Consider the following 24,875-nt stretch of genomic DNA (forward strand, 5'->3'; position numbering starts at 1 on the left):
TTCTTCACCCTGCTGGCCCCTGAAATGGGTTCAGCACTTGACAGATGGCAGACATGTAACCTTGGAAGAGGGAGTGGAGTGAATCATTAATGAAATAATTTGCGTTTACTGAGCTCCAAGTATGTTGTAAGTGTTCCAACTGTAAAGTGCTGATACTGTATAGGGATCACCTCCTTGTGTCTTTCAATCCTCACAACCAACCATACGAGGTAAGAATGCTCATTACCTCCATTTGTATAGATGGAAAACTGAGGCTCCGTGAGGTTAAATGACTTCCCCCAGGGTTTCACCTTGGCAGAATTTGATTTGAATCTAGGTCTCTCAGGCCCCAAAGCAGAGCTGTTAATTGTTACGTCATTATCCGACCTCCTAGGACCAGACAGACTTCTCCATCCTAGCCCAGGTCAGGGAGGATAGAGTCCCTACTGACACACAGGTGCCCTCAGGGAGACAGAATCATAACACAAGGCAAATGGCTTGATTGGTAAACTGAGGCACAAGGGGGCGGTAGAAGAAGGTAACTAGGGAAGGCTTCCTGGAGGAGGCATTTGATCCAGCCCAGGAGGAAAAGAAGAAGAAAAATGGGGCTTCAGATGTGCTAATGCCCATTTTCAGCCACTCTTGGCCCAGTGTTCTAGTCCTCAGGCTGCCCCTAAGTCAGGGGAATCAAAGGAGCTGAGTCTGCCACAATTTGTCTTTTGGGTGACTGTTTCCCCACTAGGAGCTGTGTGTGGTCAAAAGTGCTGTCTAGGCCAGCGCTACAGACCAGAGTGAGCAGTGATCTGCCCCCCACCCAAAAGAGACGAGTCAGCTGCCACCACCCTTCAGTGCAGAGGAAAACTCAACTGAGACCCAAGCTCAGGCTGAGTACTGGACATTCCTCCGGCAATGGCCCAGCTCAGGTCACCTCTCCTGCTCTCTCCTCCAGCGTTTAATCCACAATTCTCCTCTTCCCATTCCTCTCCCTGTCTTGAGTCCTCAGAACCCTCGTCCCCCTTCAGGGATGGGCCCGTCATGAGATGCTCTTATGTGGATAGTGCCATTTTTGGAGGACAGCCTTATCGTGTTCAACCTGCTCCTGCCCAAGCCTCTAGCAGTGCCAGCCTGAGGAGAAGCCAGGGTGTTGAGTTCAAGACAGGCATCTGCTTCCAAAGACCTAGACCACCCCCCCTGCCCCAGTCCACAGAGCCTGGCCTCCTAATTCTTGGGGTGGGGCCCGGGAATAAGCCTTTTGCTCTAAGCCCTCCACTACAGTGTGACAATTCCTGTGTTAGGCTGTATGTGGGTGAGGGTACAGCACTAGAGGTCTCAGACTCTCCTAGTTTCCAATTATTCCCACACCTCAGCTCCCTCCTCCTCATTTCTCTTCATCCAAGACCCAAGAAAGCAAATCTGACTGGCTCAGGGCAGCCTATGAGTTGGCACCTCTAGGCAGAGGAGATGCCACAGGCACAGTAGGCTATGGTCAGGGGGTCCAGGCCTCAGTACTCTAGGTTTTTGCAGGCCCAAGAGACCTGGGGGATTTAATGGACATCTCTGAAAAACAGGACTTTACTGGCCACGTGCTGTGTGCCAGATATCTCCATGTTTTTGATCTCATTTTTTCCATTCAACGCTGTATTCCAGGCCCATTTTACAGAGAGAAGGTTGAGGCTTGGAAAGGCATGGGGGCTTACCCAGGGTTCTGTGGCAAGTATTTGAAGAACAAACAAAGGAGTGATATGTGTCAACCCCAAGACTTACTTTCTCTCTTTCTCTCTCTCATCTCTCTGATGGTGGGCTGTCAGGCACCGTGACAGACTGGTGTGGGAGATAGTTGGATCAAGCACATCCTTGTGTCCTCTAATCTCACCACCCAGGCAGAGGCCAACTCTAGCACAAGGCTGGTGATGGGCCAGACAGACAGATTCCTTGGAGGCTGGATGCAGAACAGCTGCCTGCCCTACTTCTGCTGCTTCTAGAGGCCACAGTGGCCCTGACTGCACACATTTTCCCAGGCTGCAGCCACAAGTGGGGGGCCCTCAGACAGAGACAAAGGAATAGCTCAGCCTTGCAAATGGCTTTGAAAATGGGACCATGGGGATTCCACTTGGCTGACACACTCTGCCCTGGCCCAGGCCTCATCCCCCAGAGGCATCCCCAGCCCCTGCCGGCCAGCTGTGTCTCCCACTGCCGCCCACACCAAAGCCCTGACCACACGGAAATGGCTGCTCAGCCCAGAATTCCCCCATCACACCCCTTCCCACGCAGGGTGGGGCAGGAGGCAGGGACAGTGGCAGCAGGGACTCTGGGGGCTGACCCTCCACTGACATTGGACATTGGCCCACTGATCCTCACTGGGCACCCACCATGGGCTAAACCCCTCATGAGTCAAGCAGGGTTTGAATGGGACTTGCCTGTCATTCCCATCTCAGATGAGACCTCGATTCTGAGACAGAGGGTGTTAATGCACGCATATGGTAACTCAGGATGTCAAACCACCTGTGCCAAACCTGCTAAGGGGTGACCACAAAAGATCCAGCAATGGTTAGTTAGCACAGGAGCCTTCCAACTGGGCGCCCCTGGGGATACATGGAGACTTTCCCAAGAATACACAGTATATACAGCGTTAGGGACATCACTTTCCAGCCCCTCCAATCTAGGCATTCTTTTCTAAAATCAATTTGTCTGAGCATAAACTGATGGTCTCCAGTTTTCCCACACAACAAAGAAAGGTTTTACCCGTCTTGAATCTGGCTGTGCTAGATCTCCCCTGGATGTAAAATCCTCAGGGCAGCAAACATAGGACTCTAAGAAGGAGTGCAGTAAAAATCCAAGCAAAAAATATTTACCATGAGCGACAAGCTTGTTGCAAAACTCTGCACCTCCCCTGCCCGCCTACATGTCTTTCTTGGGATCAGAATACAAATGTTTCAAGTATATTCATAGTGAAAAGTGAAATGAGAATTTCCCTGTTTTATCAAAAGTTCTGATTTAGCTGTTTGGTTTGGCCAATGATGTTATACAGTGGATATCTCCTATAAATTGAATGACCTAAATCTAAAGCTTCAGGATTCTAAATATTTAATGCATATATATTATACTATGTCACAGTCAATAAACCAGAAATCATGTTTTTTTGGTAACTAAACTTGTAATGAAAATTTTTTCAATGTCAACTAACACTCAAGAGGCTGACTAGTTTTCCAAAATCCTTTTAGGAGGTCCTCAAACAACAAATTTGAAGATCATTCCCTTAGTCCACATATCTTCTCCAAGGCAGAGAAGAGGACTGATCAGTAGTGACTGATGGAAACAATTTCCTTGGAGGGAGAGTCATCAGCAATGCTGCTCTGGTTCCTCGGCCAGGAAGAGAGAGGTTCTCCTAACTCCAGCCAGATGAGGGGGCCTTCAAGGGAACCACACATACATAATTAGAATGTTTCTCATGGGGAGAAAGTGACCTCAGTCCTCTGGCCAGATGCTTCCTGAGCTATACAAGTCTGTGCCCTGGTGTCACCAGTAACGAAAGGCTCTGTTAATAGAGCCTACCATGAATCCCCTGGAGTGGGGAACACTGGGCTGATGCTAGACTCTTACCTAGATAATTCTCAAGATGAGTGACCGGAGATACATAGTCCAAAGCAGGAGACAGAGAGAAGGTGATGATGGGAACAAGCTGTGCTTCCCCCAAAGGCAGAAAGAGGACATGGGCAGTTTTCTTCGGACCAAGCAGACCTACAGAAGCCAGCACGTTTGATTTTGTCTTGATCAAGGTTTCCAGATAAGAGGACTTTCTGCCAGGGGCAAGGCAGCCCCCACAAACAGAGGTTGGAGGTGGCCCAGAGAATGTAGAGGTGGGAGAGTTATCAGATATCAAGAAGAGACTGTCTCCCACGCCAAGGAAAAGCACAGCAGAGGGCCCCAGGAGGATCCACAAAAGTTCATCACAAGAAAAGGAGCTTGCCCCAGCCTGGGGTGCCCAGGGCCAGATTACGAGAGACCAGGCAAGAAAGACCTTCTCTGCCATTTGTTTCTTGTCCCCTGCTCTGACCTGGAGGCTGCATAAACTCCCTAGTCAGTAGAAAAGGAGAGCAAAGGGAAAGCAGCAAAAAAGCCAACCACAGCCCCTTGCCCTGAAACGGGGCTAGGCTGGGAATAGGGGAAGCCCTTAAATTGGGTGAGAGAGTGAAGCCTTGATATTAGATGGGACTAGACTTTTTAACACTTATTTTGAAAGTGATAACAGAGGGAAGTAACTGCCATAGATTGTTTTTGTTCCTCCCAACATTCAAATGTTGAAATCCTAACCTCCAGTGTAATGGTGTTTGGAAGTGAGGCCTCTGTGAGATGACTGGGTTGTGAGGGTTGAGTCCCCATGAGTAGGAGTAGTTCCCTCATAAAAGGGACCCAGGAGAGCTCCCTCACCCCTTCTGCCATGTGAGGACACCACAAGAACCAGCTGCTGGCATCTTGATGTTGGACTTCCCAGCCTCTAGAACTGTGAGAAATAAATTCTATGATTTATAAGTTGTCCAGTCTGTTATTCTGTTATGGAGACCTGATTGGACTAAGACAGTGACCAAGAAATCTACCAAAGCTGAACCATTGCCCAGGGTGGAGGGAGGACAGACAGTGGGGAAACTACATCAAGTCATGGGTGAGTGGCTTTTTCTGCTTTCTTCCCATGGAGTCACACCCACCAGGGAACTGGAGAGGAGCAGTCAGCCTGGAAGCTCATGATCAGGCTCCAGAGCAGGCACCAATGGAGACAAACCCCTTCGGGTGATGGGAGCCAGAGGAGCAGGGCCAGTGGTCAGCACTAGGGGAAGACGACGATGTGAGAGGCTGAGAGTGCCTGGCAGAGCAACACACATTAGCTGGACAGCACATGGGCAAGCCACCACGTGGAGCAAGAAATGCTTCTGCCAGTGTCTTCACCTGCCCCCCAACAAGCCCCAGTTCAGCAGGGGAAGTAAACATACACTTACAGCACTACAGTTCACATGGGTGCTGTCTGTGGCACGTGCCAGGATTTTGGTGCAACTTGTTTTAAGAATTCTGGGCCAGTCGCAGTGGCTCACACCTGAAATCCCAGCACTTTGGGAGGCCAGGGCAGGCAGATTGCTTGAACCCAGGAGTTTGAGACCAGCCTGGGTAACATGGTGAAACCCTGACTCTACAGGAAAAAAAAAACAAAACAAAACTTAGCCAGTCGTGGTGGCACACACTTGTAGTCCCAGCCACTCAGGAGACTGAAATGGAAGGATCACTTAAGCCCAGGAGGTCAAGGCCGCAATGAGCTGTGATTGTGCCACTGCACTCCAGCCTGGGTGATGGAGTGAAATCCTGTCTCTTTAAAAAAAAAAAAAAAAAAAGAATTGGGAAGAGAGAAGAGTTCACCTTCAGGTGAGATGATTGATTGGGGGTGTCTGAGTTGGGATTTGAAAGACAGGAGGCTGAATGTGTTAAAGAAGTGTGCAGAGAAGGAAGGCAGGTGTGCTGAGCATGGGGCAATGCCTCTGTAGCACTGCAGGACCAGTGGCCTCTCAGAGACTCCAGACAGGACTGCATACCATCTGCGGCCCTCTGAAGCCCCAGGTGTGAACCTTCACTGCAGCCAGTCTGAGCTCTGGCTCCAGCTCTGCGCAAGGTGGCCCCTGATCTGGGGCCGCAGGTGGAGATTTTGGACATAGCTGGCAGCCTGCCCTACCAGGTTTATCCTGTCTCTATTCTGTTTGGCTCCAGAGCCAGCATATGCACAGATACACATGCACACACATGCACAGGCATGTGTACCATCATGTGCACACATACACTACAGGCGATACTCATTCTAGCTACCAAGGCCTTTGGAGAAAAGCAAAGCCCAGCACAAGCAAATATGTTTTACATCCCAAGCCCTCACTGGGCCAAACAAGGAGGCCAAAGATGGGGAAGAAAAGAGCCTGGGCACATCCCACCCACCCAAGAAAGTTTTGGCTGAGAATGCTGGCATAACTCCCGCCTGGCAGCCAAACTAGCCCTCTCACCCAAACAGATGAGAATCACAGTTCCTCGTCCCCACCCAATGACTGTCTTCCCGCAAAGAGGAGGCCACTGTAATCTCAGGAGCACTTGAAACCACAGGGCTCATTAGCTTGGAGGTACATCATGTCCTGCCATGGTCATCTTGTTCCTTCATCTGTCCACCCTGTGGAAGGAAGCCCTTTCTCTTAATAAGAATGAAATCTATAGTCTTCCAAATCAGCCCCAGGATGGAAAGTCTCTTGACGTGGAGGGGCAGCTGATCAGATGGCCGTGCTCTCCCTGAGAGTGGCCTTCTCTTGGGTTTGCTGCCTTTGCATCCCATTCCCACCAGCCTACAAACCCTAGCGGAGTATTGTTCTCCCATCTACTCTGGTCCAGGTCTAAACAAAAATACCTGGATTATCTGGAATGACCCTGGTGCACACTCTCGGTTACCTGGACAATGATCTTGCTGGAACCAAAAGCTCCAAATTTCCCTAGGGTTTGTCGGGGAGTGGGGGAAGGTAGTCTGTAGCTGAGTTCTCCTGCCCATGGGACTGAGTGTCCTCCCTCTGCAGGAAGACTGCAGAACCACATGGGTCCCAAGGCTCCAGGTGCTGGGAGCTGGTGTTCCCAGACAACTCTGGTAAATGCCAGCCTGTCTTATACTAAGTGGTCTAATGACTGCCCCCTTTGACAAGATCCCTCTCTTGCTCACCCTGTAAGGAGGAAGATCTTATCCTCCTCTGGGGATGAAAACCCTCACCAAATCAGCACACCTCTGCATGGACGTAGTGGAGAATGACTGGCAATTTGTCATTTCCCCTTCTTCCACAGAGCCGGTCCTTAGCCAATGCATCTGTCTTTACCCCAAGACATGTGTCAATGGAACACAAGACTTTAGTCATCAGATAACAGAAGATCACAAATTCAGCACAGGTGAGTGGCTGGCATGGGACAGAGAGTGATGGGATGGGGCGTGTTTATAACTACTGTTCTTTGGTCATGCATCATGAGTAGAGATCATGGGTTTCTCTGTTTGAATCTATCCCCAAGCACTGCAGGGAGTAGTTATGCAGTGATGTCATGATGTCACCTTAATAAATGTGTGAAATGCAGTTGTTTCCTCTACACTAGCAGCCCCTCTCAATGCAGTCTAAGCCTAAGCGTGTAAGAATGATGGAGGGCTAGAGCCAAATGGGGCACCAGGGGAAGACTCCAAGGTGTTCCTTGTCCTTAAGGAGCTGATATTCCGAAGGGAGAGTCAGATACATAATTAGCCAACCAGATTACAATGGGTTAAGTGCCCAGATCAAGTTTTATGTGTCATATGTTTTGGGCTCCCAGAAAATGACCAGTTCATTCCAGCTGGGGAAGGGGGCAAAGGTTTCTCACATTACAGATGAGGAAACTGTTTAGTCTGTATTAGTCTGTTTTCATACTACCCAAGACTGGGCAATTTATAAAGGAAAGAGATTTAATTGACTCATAGTTCAGCATGGCTGGAGAGGCCTCAGGAAACTTACAATCGTGGCAGAAAGTGAAGGGGAAGCAAGGCACCTTCTTCACAAGGCGGCAGGAAGGAGAAGTGTCAAGCAAAGGGGAAAAAGCTCATTATAAAGCCATCAGGTCTCATGAGAACTCTCACTATCATGAAAACAGCATGGGGGAAACGGCCCCCATGATTCAATTACCTCCACTTGGTCTGTCCTTGACACTTGGAAATTACAGGGATTATAATTCAAGATGAGATTTGGATGGGGACACAAAGCCTAACCATATCAAGGGTCAAGGTGATAAGACTCCCTTAAGGTCAGTGGTAAAGCCCAAGAGAGACCCCAGGACTCCAGACACTGAGCTTGTGCCCTGTCTGTCTCTTCAGGGTTTGGGTTGCCCAGGGGGCTGCCTCCACTCTTGGATAAACCTGATGCTCAGCATCCCAGGAGAAGATGCTCCTGGTCCCTAGGCTGTCTCTGGAATGGGACACGGCAACAAATGCCCTCCCTGTACTAGGGTACCTGGGCAGTGTGGCAAGAGTCAGGGAGGAGGGCAAGGAGGCCACCTGGTCTGGTCCCCTGGCTGACAGGAAGTGATGCCTCCTGGGCTCATTCAGCAGCTGTTGCTTGCTTGGCATGATTTAGACAAACAGGCAGATGTCCTCAGAGTGACCTCCCTGACTCAGAGAGTTTGGGAACTGAGGTATTCACTCCCTGGGGTTGGGGGGCTGGCCAAGGACAGGGCATGAGCTGCTGACTCATTCTCACTGCCTCTCTGTTCTGATACTTGAAAAGTTGGGAAAGAATTGGGAAATGAAGGAGCTCTCTGAAAAGGGTGAGTTTCAGGACTGCAAAACAACATGTTCTCCTTCCTCCAAGCCATCTGCTCCTTGCCGTTTCTAAGATGCCAACAGATCTTGGAGGGTTTCATGCATTCAGGACACAGTGGTCCTTACAAGGTCTCTGGATGGCTGAGCAGACAGAACGGGGAGAGAGATGATTCTATGAGATGCCAGAGACAGACACGGTCAAGTGGAAAGGCTGCCTCAAACATTTTCATGGTGACCTAAAAAGGATAAACCAGCAAGGAGGGAACAATAGCAGAAAACAGAAGGAAATCAAGTTTATTGAACAATAGAGCTTGAAGGACATTAGATATTGCATGGGCTTACCCTGTCTCCAGGGCTGGCTTTATGGGCATGTGACCCATTTAGTCACACAGAGCCCCACACTTGGGAGAACCCTACTGTTGGTTTAAAGCGCTGCTGTCGCCGTCTTGAAATTCAGAATTTATTTTTAACAAGAGGCCCATATGTTTATCATACACTGGGCCCTGCAAATTATGTAGCCAGCCCTGCACATGGCCTTACAGATTCAAAAAAAAAAAAAAAAAAAAGGAGGCCAGAAAGGGAAAATGGCTGCTCAGAATCACACTGCTTCTTTGCTCTAGAACCAGGGTTAGAACTCAGTTCTGTTGAGAGTCTACATTGAGTCTAACTCTACTGGCAGTCTCTGTTTAGGGCAAGAATTTCTGATTCTGGCCTTCCCTGCTCCAGGTAGGCCTCTGCAGGGGCTGTGTGGACCACAGCAGCCCAGGTGTCCAAAATGGAAAGCATGTCTTCTTTCCCTGATCATCTCCATCTTCTCCTCTGGCCAACCTTGTCTATATAAATGCAACACCATCCTGTCATCTCAAACTAGGGACTCATGGCTGGACTCCATTGTTGTTCACGGACTTGATCTTGTACTCCCAGCCCTGAGTTACTTTGAGCAATTTCCTTCATCTTGTTAAGCCTCCATTCTCTAATATAGGAAGTAGAAATAATAATGCCATGAATCCTTTGGGTTTATTGGAAAGATTAAGTGAGATGATGCAAAACAAACATTTAGCATATGGCATCCAACCCATAGCTAGTGCTCAATAAAGTGTTGTGTTTAACTTGATTCTACAGCTCCCCTTGTCCTGGCCTAAGATTGTGGCTGGAGAAATCCCTGCTTTTGTCCTTGAAGCTGCTGTCTCATACCGTGCCATTCAAACTATGGAGCAGCAGGATCAGCCTTGCTTGGCAACTCATTAGAAATGCAGAATCTCAGGCCCAGCCCTGCTGAATCAGAATCTGCGCTTTTACCAGATTCCCGGGTGATTCATATGGGCAGTAAGGTTTGTGACACTTAACACTGTGTCACACAGTGACTTTGCGTTAACACAAAATCACTGACACACTGTGATTTTTAGTGCACATAGCTGGCCTTTCTTACCCTGCCCTGGGGATATGAGTAACTTCTTAATTCCAGCCATAATCATTCTTACAAAGGTAGAACCCAAGCCTACCATGACGGGTTTGACCGAAGTCTAAGTCCCTTCCTGAAGGCTTATGATATGGCTAAAGTGAACCTGGTGAAGAGTGGCATTAGTGTGAAAGGTGTATTGAAAGGTGAATGGGCAAGAATCTGGAAACCGGTCAGAGACTTCTGCAATGATCCAACCAAGATGTGAAGGGTCTGAACTAGGCCTGGGGCCAAGAAAACAGGGAGAAGGAGGTGAGTTATGGAGCTTTATCCAACACAGAATTCAGCAGATTGAACTACCAGGTAGAGTTACAGGGGATACAGGAGATGGAGTAAAGCAGCTCTGAGATTCCTCTGACATAACAGGATCATATTGCATGTATATAGACAAGGTTGGCCAGATGGTGGAGAAGGGGGAAACGATCAGAGACAGAAGACATGCCTCTCTTTGTGGGTATGTGTGCTGGCAGGAAAAGACTTTCGGTAAGAAGGGTGGGCTTCCTCTGGCGTTTACTTCACAGTGAGTGTTACAGAGACATGAAGTAAGTGCACTAGAGCTAAAAGGCTGTGGGTTCAAATCTTGGCTCTTCCACCTAGGAAACACAGCTTGTCACTGAGCAAATTGATCAACCTCTCTGTGCCTCAGTTTCTACATTTGTAAAATAACCCATCTCAGAGTGTTGCAGTGAGGGTTAAATGAATTAATATATGTGAAGTGTCTAGAACCATGCCTGGTACGTAGTAAACACTCAATAAATATTATCCACTATAATGGCTGTTTGTCTATCTTCCCAATGAAATTCTGAGGTCCTTGGGGAGACAGACCTCAACTGAAAGAGTCTTTATGTCATCTAGCACTTAGCACAAAGCAGGTACACAAATATGGTCCATGGAGACATATGTTGTTCACTAAAGGTAGCCAGGTGGGCCCGTGTGGTATCTGTGTACACATAAATACAGATGTCGTATCCCTTTACAAATGTTCGTCTCTTCCCTGTTCCCTTTTCCTAATCGCAGCTTAATAACTTCTACATAATGAGAATCTGCTCATTTTTTTTCTCAGTCTAAAAGGATCTATGGGCTACCCTGATAACCCAGCCTGCCTCTTGGGTAAATCCACTCTCCCCAAAGGGTCGCATTGAGTAGGAGGAAACTTGTCCTCTGAAGTTTCTTTCATTCATTTGACAAAGATGACCTGTGTGCCCATCAATAATGGCAATCACTCCATCTTCCATTTCTTGAGAGCAGGCACCAAGTCTCTGCCTAGCTCTAGTGCTCTGGTCTCTTCAGGGGAAAGACAAGAAAATAGCAGATTGTAATATAGTAACAACAGAAGTAGACACAGGGTTCTGGGAGGCTCAGAGGAGGGAGAGGCACCCCCATCTGACCACACAGAACTGGCTCCTTCTGTGAGAGGGTAAAGCAAAATGGTGGCCCTGAGTGAACCCAGTCCTGCTCCCAGCACTGTACACTTCTTGTCTTTCACTATCACACTGCACTTAGAACCCAACAGAATAAAGACTGGAAACAAAAAGGCAGAGGGCAGAGGGCAGAGGCCAAGGCCCAGACGAACAGGCAAAATGAGCTCCAGGCCAGGCATGAGTCTAAGTCAGGAAGTGACTTGGATCCATTGCTCTAGAAGCAGAGCTTGAGATAGGGACTGAGTGCACCTGATTTATTGAGGGAGCGTTCTTCAGGGAGGGAGGGAAGAAAGAAAGTCAGAGAAGGAGAAAGAGCAGAGCCACGATACAATCTCAGGTAAGGTCTTGTCCTCCTGACCTCCAGGGGTCAGATGAATAAACTTAGCCCTGGCCAGGCAGCTTCTGCAGTCAGTTCAACCAAGAATGTGGCAGCTGGGAGCTATCAGCAGCCAACAGTCTCGGGTGCACTGGCCTCGGAAAGGGGATCTGAGTGGGGCCTCAACATGGCCAGGTGCAGGCAGATAAGAGTCAGAAGTGCCAGCATCAGATCCACGTTGCCCTGAGATAACTTTGGTCTATCTGTGACCTCTGAAAGCACATTCTTGTGAACAAAGGTGAGCTAACAGGCTCCTTGCAGAACCTCAGCGTGAAACCACATGCATGGGCAGGGGTCCACACGGGGTGGATCCACCCCTCTTAGTCTTGTCCTGTGGTGCTGCTGAGCCATGTCTCCCCCATTCTGTGTGTGCATCAGGCATGTGTCCAACAAAACACAACTTTGGGGGATAGAAACAAGTTGATTTGCCCAAAACTATTTGGCACCCCAGGTATCTGGGGTCATGGTTTATACACCAACATCCACCAGTTATCAGCCACAAATTCAAGTATCTAAGAAAAGGCCAGTCCCTCCCACCCACCAAGGCAGCCTGGAGGAGCAGGAGTGGAATTCAAGGGGGATCCAGGAATTTAGCTCCCAAGCAACTGCTAGATGTTAAAGATTGAGAGAAAGTGTTCAGGGAAGCTGTAGGATCTTCATGTATACATGTGCATGTATTGTATGCTTATGCATGAGCATGCATGTATATGTGCATGTGTGTGTGTACGTGTGTATGTGCACATGTGTGTACATGCGCTCACAGCCTTCCCTTTGCAGTTCGGAGTCACTTTGGTGGAAAGTGGTACTTTTTAATTTTAGGAAATTAGCTTCAAGGGAGAAAGCAGGGAAGTAAAATGTAGTATTTGAAAATTCTGTCCTAGGAGTCTCGTTGCCCCTACCCAGCCTCAAATAAAGCATCAGTCGGTTTTGTTTGTTTTTTTACGGCAATTTATATAAAGAGCATCCCAGACTTGTGTGTGAGATAACAACTTAGCCCACCCCTAGTCTCCCACTCCCTCTCTTCTAACTCTAGGTGTCCGGTCACACACCCATCCCTGCTTCTCAGGGTGTACTGGTGTTCAGGTGATTTGGCCCATGCCACTCCTAGATCTGTACCAGGGCCCTAGGTTATAGCTGGGCCTTTGGACACTCAAGGGATGGGAAGCCACTGGCCCTTCAAAGAAGGAAGAAGGCAAGAAGTCACCACCCAGAATGGAGATTTTTTTTTTTTTTTTTTTTTTTTTTTTTTTTAAAGACGGAGTCTTGTTCTGTTTCCCAGGCTGGAGTGCAGTGGCGCGATCTCGACTCACTGCAAGCTCTGCCCCCCAGATTCACACCATTTTCCTGCCTCAGCCTCCCAAGTAGCTGGGACTACAGGCACCTGCCACCGTACCCGGCTTATTTTTTTGTATTTCTAGTAGAGACAGGGTTTCACCGAGTTAGCCAGGATGGTCTCGATCTCCTGACCTCGTGATCCTCCCGCCTTGGCCCCCCAAAGTGCTAGGATTAGAGGCATGAGCCACCTCGCCCAGCTCAGAATGGAGATTTCTGTAAGTACCAAATATCCAAAGGCATTTTGCTCTTTTAGATGTTTCATTTTTATTATAAAAGCTGCATGTGTTCATTGCATACCATTAGAATACAAAGGCAAAAAAAATCATTTCCCTCCAATCCAGGGAGAACCTTTGTCAATATTTCAGCTTGTACCTTTTCAGACGTCTTTCTATGGTGACCAACACTCTTTAGTTGTATCATGCCTACATTATTTAATATCTTTCTACATTATTAGATCTTCAACACAAATGTTATACAGTCCATGGTAGGGAAAGACCATCATTTTTTGGCCTGTCTACTATCATTGGGCCTTTTCTGAGCTGGGTTCTCCAGCCTCTTCTGGCAATTATGAGTCACCCAGTATTCCTTCAATAAATTCTTTTTCTACTTAACTCAGTTTCTATTGATTGCAACTATCCTGATGGATACAGACAGTAAAGCTGTTCTTCATTTCTCACATTTTAAGTAGTGATGTGGTGAACAATGTCATACTTTCGTGCATTTGCCTGATTCGTTTCTTAAGATTCATCCCTAGAAGCAAAATTGCTGGATTCAAAGGTCCACAAAAGTGGAAGACTTCTGGTTGATAGTGCCTAATAGTCTCGGGCCTATGGTGTTGGAACTGATCAAATGTGCTGTGCATTAAGCTTGGAGCTTCACACACATGGGCTCTAAGAGTCGCTACACCTCTCAGGGTGTATGGCATTATAACCATCTTCCAGAGGAGGAAGCCAGAGTCAGTGAGTTGGGTCACTTGTCCTGAGTTACAGCCCTGGGAAGTAGCAAAGCTACTTGAGATCGGAGTCCAGATGTGCTGGATATTCTGTTTGCCCCTCGAGATGCAATTGCCACTCTCTTCCCCTGGGAGGCTTATTATGGACCACATCATGGGCCCCTTGTCTCTGGCTCCTGTTGGATTCACCCACTGGGAGGCATGAGCAGGAGTTGTAAATAGGGAAGGGTAAGAATACACTATTGATTTCCCAGCTTCTTCCCTGGCAGGTCGCCCTGGCTGTCTGAGTGGCAGCACCAAAGATCAACTTTAATCTCCCTGGGTTGGAGAACTTCTCCCTCCTCTAACCTCCCTCAAGTCTAAGGATGGAAACAGCTCCTTGCTGGTGCTCACATGGTTCCTGACCATCCCTTACAGCTTTCCTTGACCCCACCCACCTCTGTGTACATAGCGCCCATGTTAGGGTCACCAACTTTCTCCCGTTGGGATACTGACAATAGACCAGGTCTGTCTGGAGCCAAAGTGCACGTTTTCCCATCACATGTTACACACAAATGTGTATTGTTCACAACCAGCCTCAGCCACTCCAGCTCCTGTGCACATACACACATCCCATGACAGGCACTTCCATGTTCCACCCCTCAGCTCTGTAGAGGTCAGAATATACTTGAAAGAGCCCTGGAGGGAGAGTGAAGCAAGGTCTTGCTGTGTGACTTTGGGCAAGTCCCTCCAGCTCCCCAGCTCTCTTGACTTCAGTTTCCTCATCTGAAAAATGAGGAGCTGGATTAGAGGGTTTCAAAGGTCAGCTATCTCAGGAGAAGGAGAACAGTGTATACCAGTAGATATTAAATTTACATCTGCACTTTACACACATCTGCACACCAGTGTGTGCGGTATCTGTACAGAGAGAAAAGGGAGCCTTTTGCAAGCCGAGCGCTGGGACCTTTTATTCCTATGTATTTAGAACCTTCGCTGTTTGCACTTGGCCAGCTTTGGATGGCAAAACAGTCTATTCTCTGTGGAAATTCTGACTTATTTTTCCAGCTGGTCTGCCAGTTGCCAAGAAATGTCATCTGAATACCATTATTTAATCGAAGATTAGCCCACGCCTGTGACATAGGCTGTAACTATTATCTTCTTTGATTTTTTTACATAAGCACACATTTTCTTCACAGATTAGACCTTGCATTAGCAGAGGTAAATGCTGCCTCCTTCTTGGCCAAATAGCCCAGAAAGTCGTGAAGTGATCCAGTGGGATTGAGGCTGTCTGTATCTGTGTGTGTGTGCGAATGTCCGTGAGTATGTGCTACGATGCATGTGTGACTGGGAGGATATGCATGTGAGTATGAGTGAGGAGGCTTCCTTTGAAGTCATTTCGTGCAGGGATCCAGAGAGAGGACTTTCTTTGGTCATTGGACATATCAACTTGGCCTCCCAATTTATCAGCTGATGTTCAGCATTTGTTTTCAAATGTGAGCACGTGTGAAACAAAATCCGGCCGGGCCTGCCGGGAGGTTTTAGGATGGACCCGACAATATTTGTAACCCAATCATATCACAGATTTCCTGGGTAAAGCAAGAGAAGAGGGCAGGGAGGTCATGAGTTCAAGCTGTAACTGTTGGCTTGGGTGTTGGAAAACTCTAGACTGCTTGAAGTTAGAAGGCTACCACTTAGCCCTGGAAAGCCTCCAGCCTCTTTAAGCTCTATGTGGCATCCAAGTTCGCCTCTCATTTACTGCTTTCAGAGCTTTCTAGGACAATTTTCTCACTGGCCTTTGTTTAGGCAGTTGAGGTGATAACATTTTATTTTGTTTTGTTTAGATTTTATCAGGTTGCTCCCAACGGAGCAGGGCCCCAACCCAGCCTCAGAGTGGAGCTCATTACCAGTTGGGGCTTGCTCCCTCATTCTTGAAGGCCCTTCGGATTCTTTCTTATTTTCCAGGCTCTTGGCCTCTGCCTGGTCCAAGGGCCAAGCTACAGCCAAACATCTAACACTGCCACTCCCAAATTACTGGCTAAATGTTCGTCTGCCAGAAAAGAGGAGCTCAGGAACAAAAACTTGGGCCTGGGGGCAACTTGACTCTTCTCATACACTGAGAGGGTAAGAAAGCTCATGGGCTTCATTTTTAAGAGCCAAGGAAATTGAGAAACTGGACCAAACAACCAGAAATTCTGAGATAGAACTTATTTATACCCCTTCCACTTTCATCCCCCAACCTTGTTCTCTTTCCAGAGGCAGTCTATGGACATGTCAACAACGCAGGAGCAAAGAGAACTGTGCCCAAGGGGATGGTCGTGCCCTTGCCCCAGCACTTCGCTGGGGGCCTGGTCTGTTGTAAGCACACAAACATAGTTTTTGAAATAGTGAATGAATGAATGAATGGGTGGGTGACTGTGTGAATGTGGATGGTTCCCAGAATAAATCCTCAAGAAAATCTTCTTGGGAAAGGGTGAAGTGTGGAGAAGCCCGTGACCTCTGTTTGTTACATTATAACAGGTATCAATGTTTCCCACCCTATTGAGTGACCCAGCCTTCAAATCAAATTAGAAACTCCTTTCAGGCTCCTCGGGGTGGGTAGATGAGAGTTGAAGGAGGAGGAGAGGGAAATAGGAAAGAACTGACCAAGGTGAAGGCCAGACCTTCATGCCCACACGAGCTATATGTACATTTCAGTCCTTTTCCCAGACTGCTCAGTGCTTCCCTACCCAGGCACTCCCTCGGGGAACAAGAGAAGATGACTACATGAGAAGATAACCAGGAGCCTGAACAGTTGTTTTTTTTTTTTTTTTCCAAATTGCTAAGTGTAGAGTGACTCATAGGAACTCCAGACAAAGATGACGATGGAAAAGGAGTCTAGCAGATCAGGGGAGGTGCTGAGGAAAAAGAAGCGGGGGACCTGAGGTTGGGAGAGAATGGGAAACATGTTTTGTAAGATTTCCAAGATTTTTGGGGGCTGTTGTTAAGGACTTTTTCATAAGACCTGTTACCCTGCTGGGGTTTACATCACTATTTGATCTAAGCCCCAACAGGACGACTACATCTGCTACTAAGCTGTGTTGTAAATGTCTTTAATTTTTATATTTCATCTGAAGGGAGTTGTTAAAGTGAGTTTACAGGGTGATGGCTCTTTGAATAAAAGCCATCAATACTGGAGCAGAGCTCTGTATGACACTTAATTTTCGCTCTAATAAGCCCTCCTAAAACATTACAAGATTTAGGAGGGATTTTTTTTCCTTTCTTCTTTTTCTCTTTAACTTCCTTTCCCTCCTTGCATTATTTCTCTCCTCTCCAGCGCTCACTCTCTCCTCTCCTGCTTTCCTTAAAGGACATATTTGAAGAGAACATTTTTGCTCAGATGACACCACTTCTCTTTTTACCGCCAGCCAGATGTGCTCTTGACTTCTGAACAGGAGAAAGGTTTCTTTGAAGTTTTTCAAAGACTTTGCTTTTATTTAGAATTTTTTTTCCCTTTTCTCTCTCTCCCTGGTGTTTAACTGGTTGGGAAGCCCCAGGAGGGGTTTTCACATGGGCCTCTTTTCTTTTCCTGGGGCATGAAAGGAATGGGATCAGAGGCACAATGTTCCCAGAGAGCCTTCTATTTTCTGCCCCAATGACTCCGAGTATTTTCTGGTAGAGCCGCTGTCCCAGGAGCAAAAAGAAGATGGCTTTGGGTTTTCCCTGGAAACACATCTATTAAATGAACAGAATGGTTCTGGTAGTGGTGCAGGGGTGAAGAGCACCCCCATCCCGTGCCTGGACGTCTCCCTACCCTTCCTAAGGAGGGCAAAAAGAGGTCTTCACTTTCCTGGCCATGCTGCTGTCATGGTTGCTTAACTGCTCTTGCATGGCCCTGAAATTTGATTAAAACAAAGATCAGTAATGAGAATTCAGGGGACATGTCAGAAAAAGAGAGATTGGTACCCCGAAGTGAGAGCAGGAGACCCTCTGAAAGCAATGAGAAAGCTTTATCTTTGCATCCCTCATAGCACCACAGCCTGGCATCCTGCTCAATATGCTTGGACCAGTTTGTGATTTTTCAGGAGGATTGGAAAAGTGCTAATGCTTTAGGAGGTGGCAGTGACAGAAAGCTGGAAGACTTGTCTGAAGAACAGGTGAGCCTTTAGCACAACATGCTACGGCAGAGGATTTGGAGTCTCAAGTTTCCGTCAAAGTGCCAGTTGTGTACTGAGTAGCTCTGTCTCTCCCCAGGTGAATAAATATAAGTTCCAGAAAGGCAACATCCCCGCCATTGTGTTCCCAGGGCCCAGAAGAGTGCCAGGGACTCCATGGGCACGTGGAAAATGTACGTGGCCTCCATGCATGTGTCTGTTTGACAACAGCCATGATTTCTTTGGAGGAAATGATGCTGCAGATTCAGGAGGCAGGGTTTTTGTCTTAGAGTACTTTCAAAGACAATAGGAACTGGGGGCCACCAAAGACTTCTTATGCCACAAAAATATTTGTGTTTTCTAAAAAACCTCTAAGGGTTTTTGAGGAAAATAAATACATTTGAAATTGAGGGGTTGTTTTATGCAAAAATAAATTGATTAAAACCCAGGAGTGTGTGCGTACATGTGGGTGTGAGCACTGTTTTTTGTTTGTCTTATGTGAAGTGTGTTCACTACTACAGATAATCATAGTCAGCCTCATTTGACTGACTCCTAAAGACAAAAACCCTAAGTCAGAACCAATCAGGTTCATATGTACCACGACCCACAAAAGCCTGTAATCACAACACCAACCTTGGGAGTGATTGGTGTGTTACAAAAACCATTCTCCAGTCTCTTCCTTCTACTAATTTCTTAGCAGTTTCCATGTCCTTAGGGGCAATGTGGGTATGTGACTTCTGACACGTGGGTACGGTTACACTAGGGCCTTGTGATTAGTTCAAGCCAACAGACTATGAGTGGTGTTGGTCACTTCTGGGTCAAGTCAGTTAAAAGTCTTTGTGTGTATCTTCCATCTCTCTCTTCCTGTACTTTAGCATCCCATGAGGCCATGTGTTTCAAATGGTGCTGCTAAAAGACCATAGAGCCTCTTTCAACCTGAGTCCCTGAGCATGATGTGGGGCCTCCTGCTAACCAGTCTTGGATGTAAAACATGAGCAACTCCATTTTTGTCATGATAAATACTGAGCTTTCAAGATTAATTTGTTATCACAGCATGACCCAGCACATCTGGTTAATGCACCTTTAATAGTCTGGCCAAGCTGTCAAACCAACAAAGGCTCTCCTTCCCAAATGTCCTTCACATCTATTCCCCTTCATTTCAATGGCCAAGATTCCAGTTTGGACCCCCACTTCTCAATTGTATAATTATGCTAACATTCCATCAGCCCACCTACTCTAGTCCTTCCCCCATATAGAAAGGTCATTTTCTGATTCCACACCGTCAAGCATGACTTAATATCATGTCACTCCCTTGCTTAAACTGGCTCCCAATAGGCTACAAAGTAAAGTCTAAACACCGAAGCCAACCCCACAAATCCCTCCGTGATGAAAACTGAACACTCTTTCCAACTTCTTTTCTCAGATTCTTGAATTAAATGATTCCCTGTCCATGATCCCTCACTGCACATTCTCACCTCTCTCCATTGCCACTTATTCCTCCCAGAAGGCTCGACTCTCCTCATCCCACATCCCAGCTGTTCCTGACATCAAAGGCTATAGGGCCAAGTTCTCCATGACAAGTTCTGTCTTTGTAGAACAGAATGTAGAAGAGATCTTGACCTTATGAGAAGTCCCGCAGCCCTCATCCTTTCTTGTGTCAATTAACCCCTTCCACAGAGCATTTTTTTGGGTATGTTTCACTGAGCAATTCTAGGACATCTTTAACTGCACCACTCTCATCACATTCATAGGAGCTAGCCCAGTGCCATAAGTAATAGCTCAATAAACTTCTGCTGAAAGAATACATGAAGAATAAGCCAGTATCTCAGGGACCTAGCAGATTGCAGCTTACTATTCGATTGCATGTATTAGCCTATTGCATCTTTAAGCTGCTATTTTGTGAATATGGTTTGGAAACCATTCCCAGGGTGTTTGTACAACTCTAGCTCTGGAAATTCTGATTCTATAGCTCTAAAGTGGGTCTCATGAATCCACATTTTAATACGAACAGAAGGAGATTCTGATGCACGAGATCTGTAAGCTGCATTTTGACAAACACTGGGGTGGTGTGAGTACGTGATGGTGAATGCTCTTAGGGTATGAGGGAAATGCATTGGTAGTTTGGGTCACTGGTGAACAATCCTTTCCAGAAATGGCAAGTACGTTTTATCTCAGTTGTCAACACCAACGCATTGGTAGGGGAGCTCCAGAGGACTGTTTTAAGGAGGTCTCTGGGGCCACATCTGGACTGCACAGGGAGAAGCCCTATGATGGATTGATGATGTCTGCCATAGGATGAGAGGGAAATGTGGGGCCTGCGTGCCAGGTGTCTGCCGTCACTGCCAGCCCCTTGGTCTGGAGACACAGGACCAATACTCAGAGATGAACATCAAAGGATCATCTGAGTCCTAATCCAGCCTGCAACCAGAACTAACTTCAACTTCCTCAGGTGACTGTGGCAAGAGTAAATAAGATCAAGATGTCCAGTAAAAGGCATTCCTTTCGAAGAAGCCACAAAGGTGTCATAGTGGACAGTTGCTGTTTTCATTTGCAGCCTCCATCTTCCCCCTTCAGTGGTACCTTGAGTCTCAGCAATTTACCCCTCTTCCATTCTCTTCTACTCTGGTTCCAAGTGGGCACAGGTGGGAATGACCACATCCCCAGTTCCAGGGGTGGGTCCTGAATGGCTGAACTCAAGCAGCTTATCCTATCTGCCCACTGACAGGAGCAAAAGAGAGAGATGCCAAGGACTTGTAGGAGCTGCAGGAGGACCCTCTCCCTTCTGCATGAGGAGAGGCATGAGGGTGTGAAATCTGACCAGCTAGAGTGATTTTGTAACCACCAGATGAGAAACTGCAGCTGCTGAGGGGCCACTCTGAGCACTCCAGGGATGAAGTCAACACCACAAAAGGCAGACGAGCGAAATGGAGAGAAGCCAGGATCTGGGGTATCCTTTGAGGCACTGGACCAAGTCTGACCACTGGACTCTTCAGTTATGTGAACCAATACATTTTCTTCATTGTTTAACTGGTTGTTTTAGTCATTTTCCATAACTCAAGTCCTAACTACAGTTCTTTGAGGGGAAAATGGAGATTCAGGGGTGTCTGGTGTCAACATATGCCAGAAACAACAGACTCAGACTCTAGGCCCAGCCCGGAGTCCATATGTGTCCTAACTATGGGCACGCGACGTAGCTTTGTGCCTCTGCTGCCATTACCCTAGTGTGAGACTTTCAGTTCAGGAGGAGAGGAAGCAGAAAAGAGTCAGTCCCACATGATGGCTGGCTCTAGGTTGCTAGCCTGGAGCTCTGCTTTCAGCATTTGGACCTCACTGGGGCACTGGGCAATGATGCCTGAGCTTTAATTAGTTACACTGGTAAAGGTCTTTGAAGGTGAAAATCGCTGAACATCAGTATTTTGATTCTTTTGAACTTAGGAGCATGTTATTACACATATAAAATAAAAAATCAATAGCCACTGAATTATCTAGAGTAAAAGTGGCTGGTTCACCCATCAGCATATAGATATACAATTACTTTCATGTGATTGAATTTATATTTATGTATTTTAACAGATCCTATTGTAGTGCTTTCCTGATTAGAATATTTTATTAGTCACCTGTTTTTCTACAATCTCCACTAAAAAGGAAAAATTTATTTCTACTCAACTGTTTACTTGTCAGTTTGTGGTTTATTCAAAATCATATTTGCAGAAAACACTCTGAATGAAAAACCACCCTGGAACTTAAGGACACAGGCCTCTGTGGGGTGCTTTCCTTCTTCTTCTTCCCAACGGTGGTTATCATTTTTCTTCTAGATTAAAGGTGAAATTGATGGGAATTAGACTGTCTGCAAGTTGGAAAAGCCATCACTTAAATAATGACATTCAAATAGATCATTCAGTATCATGTAAATGTCAAGCGTGGGGTCATTTTTCAAAACAATGCCTTTGTTCAACTGCGTCAAATGCATAGACACAGGGTGACCAGCCTCAGTGGACAGAGCCCCTCCTTCCTTCTTGTTCTTGGTCCCTTGAGCGGCAGTACCCCTCATTCAGACATCCTCTGCTCTGTGGTGGTGTGTGTGCGTGAGAGAGTGAACAAGAGAGAGAGAGAGAAGGGTGGGGGGTAGAAAGACAGAGGTGGCAGGGGTGGAGTCAGCCCAAGAAAAAGTGCCTTCACCTCTTCTTCCTCTCAAAATGATACCATTAATTTCTTCAGTTTGACAAAACCAAACTTTTGTTATGATTAAGAAAAAACAAAAAGGGAGCCTCAAACACAAAGCAACTTCCATTGCTGCTCTCAGAATTTGGTCTTTAGGTCTTTAAGCACCCTCTTCTCTTTTCCTGTTTCCACCAGAATCATGCTGTCTGGTTTCCTACCTTGTGAAGTATTATCGATCAGCTTGAAATGAAAGTGGGTTGCAAATTAATGTCTGCAACATTGTCTCCCATCAGATGGTTGGGGCTGGAAAGCCACAGCTTTTAGGATGTTAAATATTTATAGTTATCATTTCAACCAAAATATGAACTTGCACAAAGATTATGATGCAGATTACTTTGAAAAAGTTTGCCTCATTTTCATGTCATTGGAGAAACTTCAGAAAAATAGGACCTGTATGGATGTACACTTTGAATATAAGCTTTAAAATACTCACAGAAGAGAAATGAAGAAAATGGCAGCAAATGACTGAAAAGAACCAGCCCGTCTCCCAGAGGAGTGTTTGCCACATCCCTGAGAAATGAGTGGCTCATTTAGGTTATCCAATTTTCCAGTCTTAAATCTGGTAGACTTCAGCAGGCTCTCAACCCTACTCCCCAAACGTGGGGGAAAAAATTGCTCATCAAATATTATTCTAAAAGTCATTGGTATGGATCATTATTACAGACAGCAATTGCTTTAGTTTTGTTATCATTATTGCTGGAATTTTAAATGCCTGAAGGCTAAATATCTGAGATTCATTGTTAACTATATATCTCTCAGCAATGACAGACTTGTGGCAGCTTGAAGATATTTTTGAACAAAGAATAATAGTACAGTACAGAATGAAACTGAATCTCCTTTAGAATTCACTATCACAAGGAAGCGGCAATGAATTTAACTCCCAAGTCTTGGAAAAGAGCACAAGATAACATCCTGTTTTCTTAGGAATCAAAATCAAATTCACAATGTAGTTTATCTAAAAGGTGAGCAGGTGACTTTAGGATCTCTGCTAAGGGACAGCATATCAACGATGTCCCTGAGACATCACCTGGGTTCCAGGAGGAGTGGCACCATAGATACTCACTCCACCAAGATGCTTTCTGCCAGAAAGAACCTTCAAAACCTCTGAGTCCAAGGTTAAATAATTACTTATTTCTACAACTTAATCTTTAACAAAAAAGATTTATGTTAGCTAAGATGCAAATGTTATCATGAAATTAAATAACTCTTATATAAGTTTCAAAATAGGAAGCAAAGGGAAAATAAGACCAAGGAAGCAAGATAAAGAGGTAGTTTTATTCCCTAAATGTCTGCAATTAGGATTTCAAGGTTGGACTGCAGGTGGGTCATAAAGTTGGCTCTGAGCTTCCTAGCAGTCACCATAAAGAGAGAAACATGAAAGGTCAGGAGATGTAGAGTTTGTAAAGTAAAAATAAGCCAATTTTTCAGAGAAGCAACATAGCCGTTATTGACGCTGAGACAATAAAATAGCTCTCCTGAGCATCCTTGGGAATAATAAACGCCATGTTCTGCAGCATCCCTGATCAGGGCAATGAGTTTCATAGTCTGTGTCTTATGAGATGATGAGGTCAAGTTTTTGGTCCAGAACACACATGTGACTGGGCTTCCTAAGAAACTTTCAAATTCTATTTGTATGACTGGGTAGTTGAATCAGACCTGGTCCTTCTGAGCATATTAGCCCATACACATTTACTCTTCTACAAAGCACACATGCAGTTGAACAGATAGCACTTGAGTGAGTTCTCCAATAACAATACTTTGAAGGTCAGGAATTTCTGTAGTATGGACACACACTGCCTTTCAAAGTAGGTCCTCTGCAGAAAAGGGTGTCAAGCCCTCACCAAGAAGGCCATGTTTTCTGCGGGGACCTTAGTACCCCATTATTAATGGTTACATTAATAAGGTAACATTGCCTGACTCTTATTACGATAAAATTATTTTGTCATCAGCCGTACCTCTAAGGTCTTTTCCTTTTCCCGTCATGCAATGAAAGGGTTTTTCTAAGAATAAATGTGATCATTGACACGCACCTATTATTTGTCTGCCAGCACTTTCCCTCCCTCTTGGATATTAGGCTACCCCTTTGGGGAAGTTGTTCCTTCTTCTTCATCCAATCATCCATTTATGGTTGGGGTCTAAAATTATAGCACTCTAGTCTCTTGCTACAGTTGATTTATCTAGGGGTCACATATGATCCAAAATGGACCAATCAGAATATTTCTAGGGCTTTTCAAACTGGAGCTAGAGAAAGCATTTCAGGCCTTCCTTGGTGATGAAGTTGTTCTATACAGTCCTGGAAGCCATTAACAGCTGCATTCCCAGCTGGATGAAGGCAGCCAGTCTGCAGAGGAGGAGGTGAAGTCAACACAGATAGAGGCAGAAACAATGGACACAAAAGTAGACCTGGCAGCATCATGTCCCCAGGTTTCAAGATGTCTCTCAGATCTTTTGTAATCCTCCTATTGCCAGTTGAAGTTGAGTTTCTGTCACTTGCAAAGAGAAGCTTTTTGCAAAGAGAAGACTTGTGCATGCTTCTACCGTTTCTCAAAACTCTTTCACGAAAAGATCCCCAGGTTTGTGTAAACTCAAGTAAGCAGACCAATCTGAGGCTCCTGGGAATATTTCATATACATTCCCCAAGGAGGCCTGCTTGGTTAGGTGACAGTCTGTGTTCACATAGCTTATTCT

This window comes from Macaca nemestrina, chromosome 14, assembly GCF_043159975.1.
Source record: "Macaca nemestrina isolate mMacNem1 chromosome 14, mMacNem.hap1, whole genome shotgun sequence".
NCBI classification, from domain to species: domain Eukaryota; kingdom Metazoa; phylum Chordata; class Mammalia; order Primates; family Cercopithecidae; genus Macaca; species Macaca nemestrina.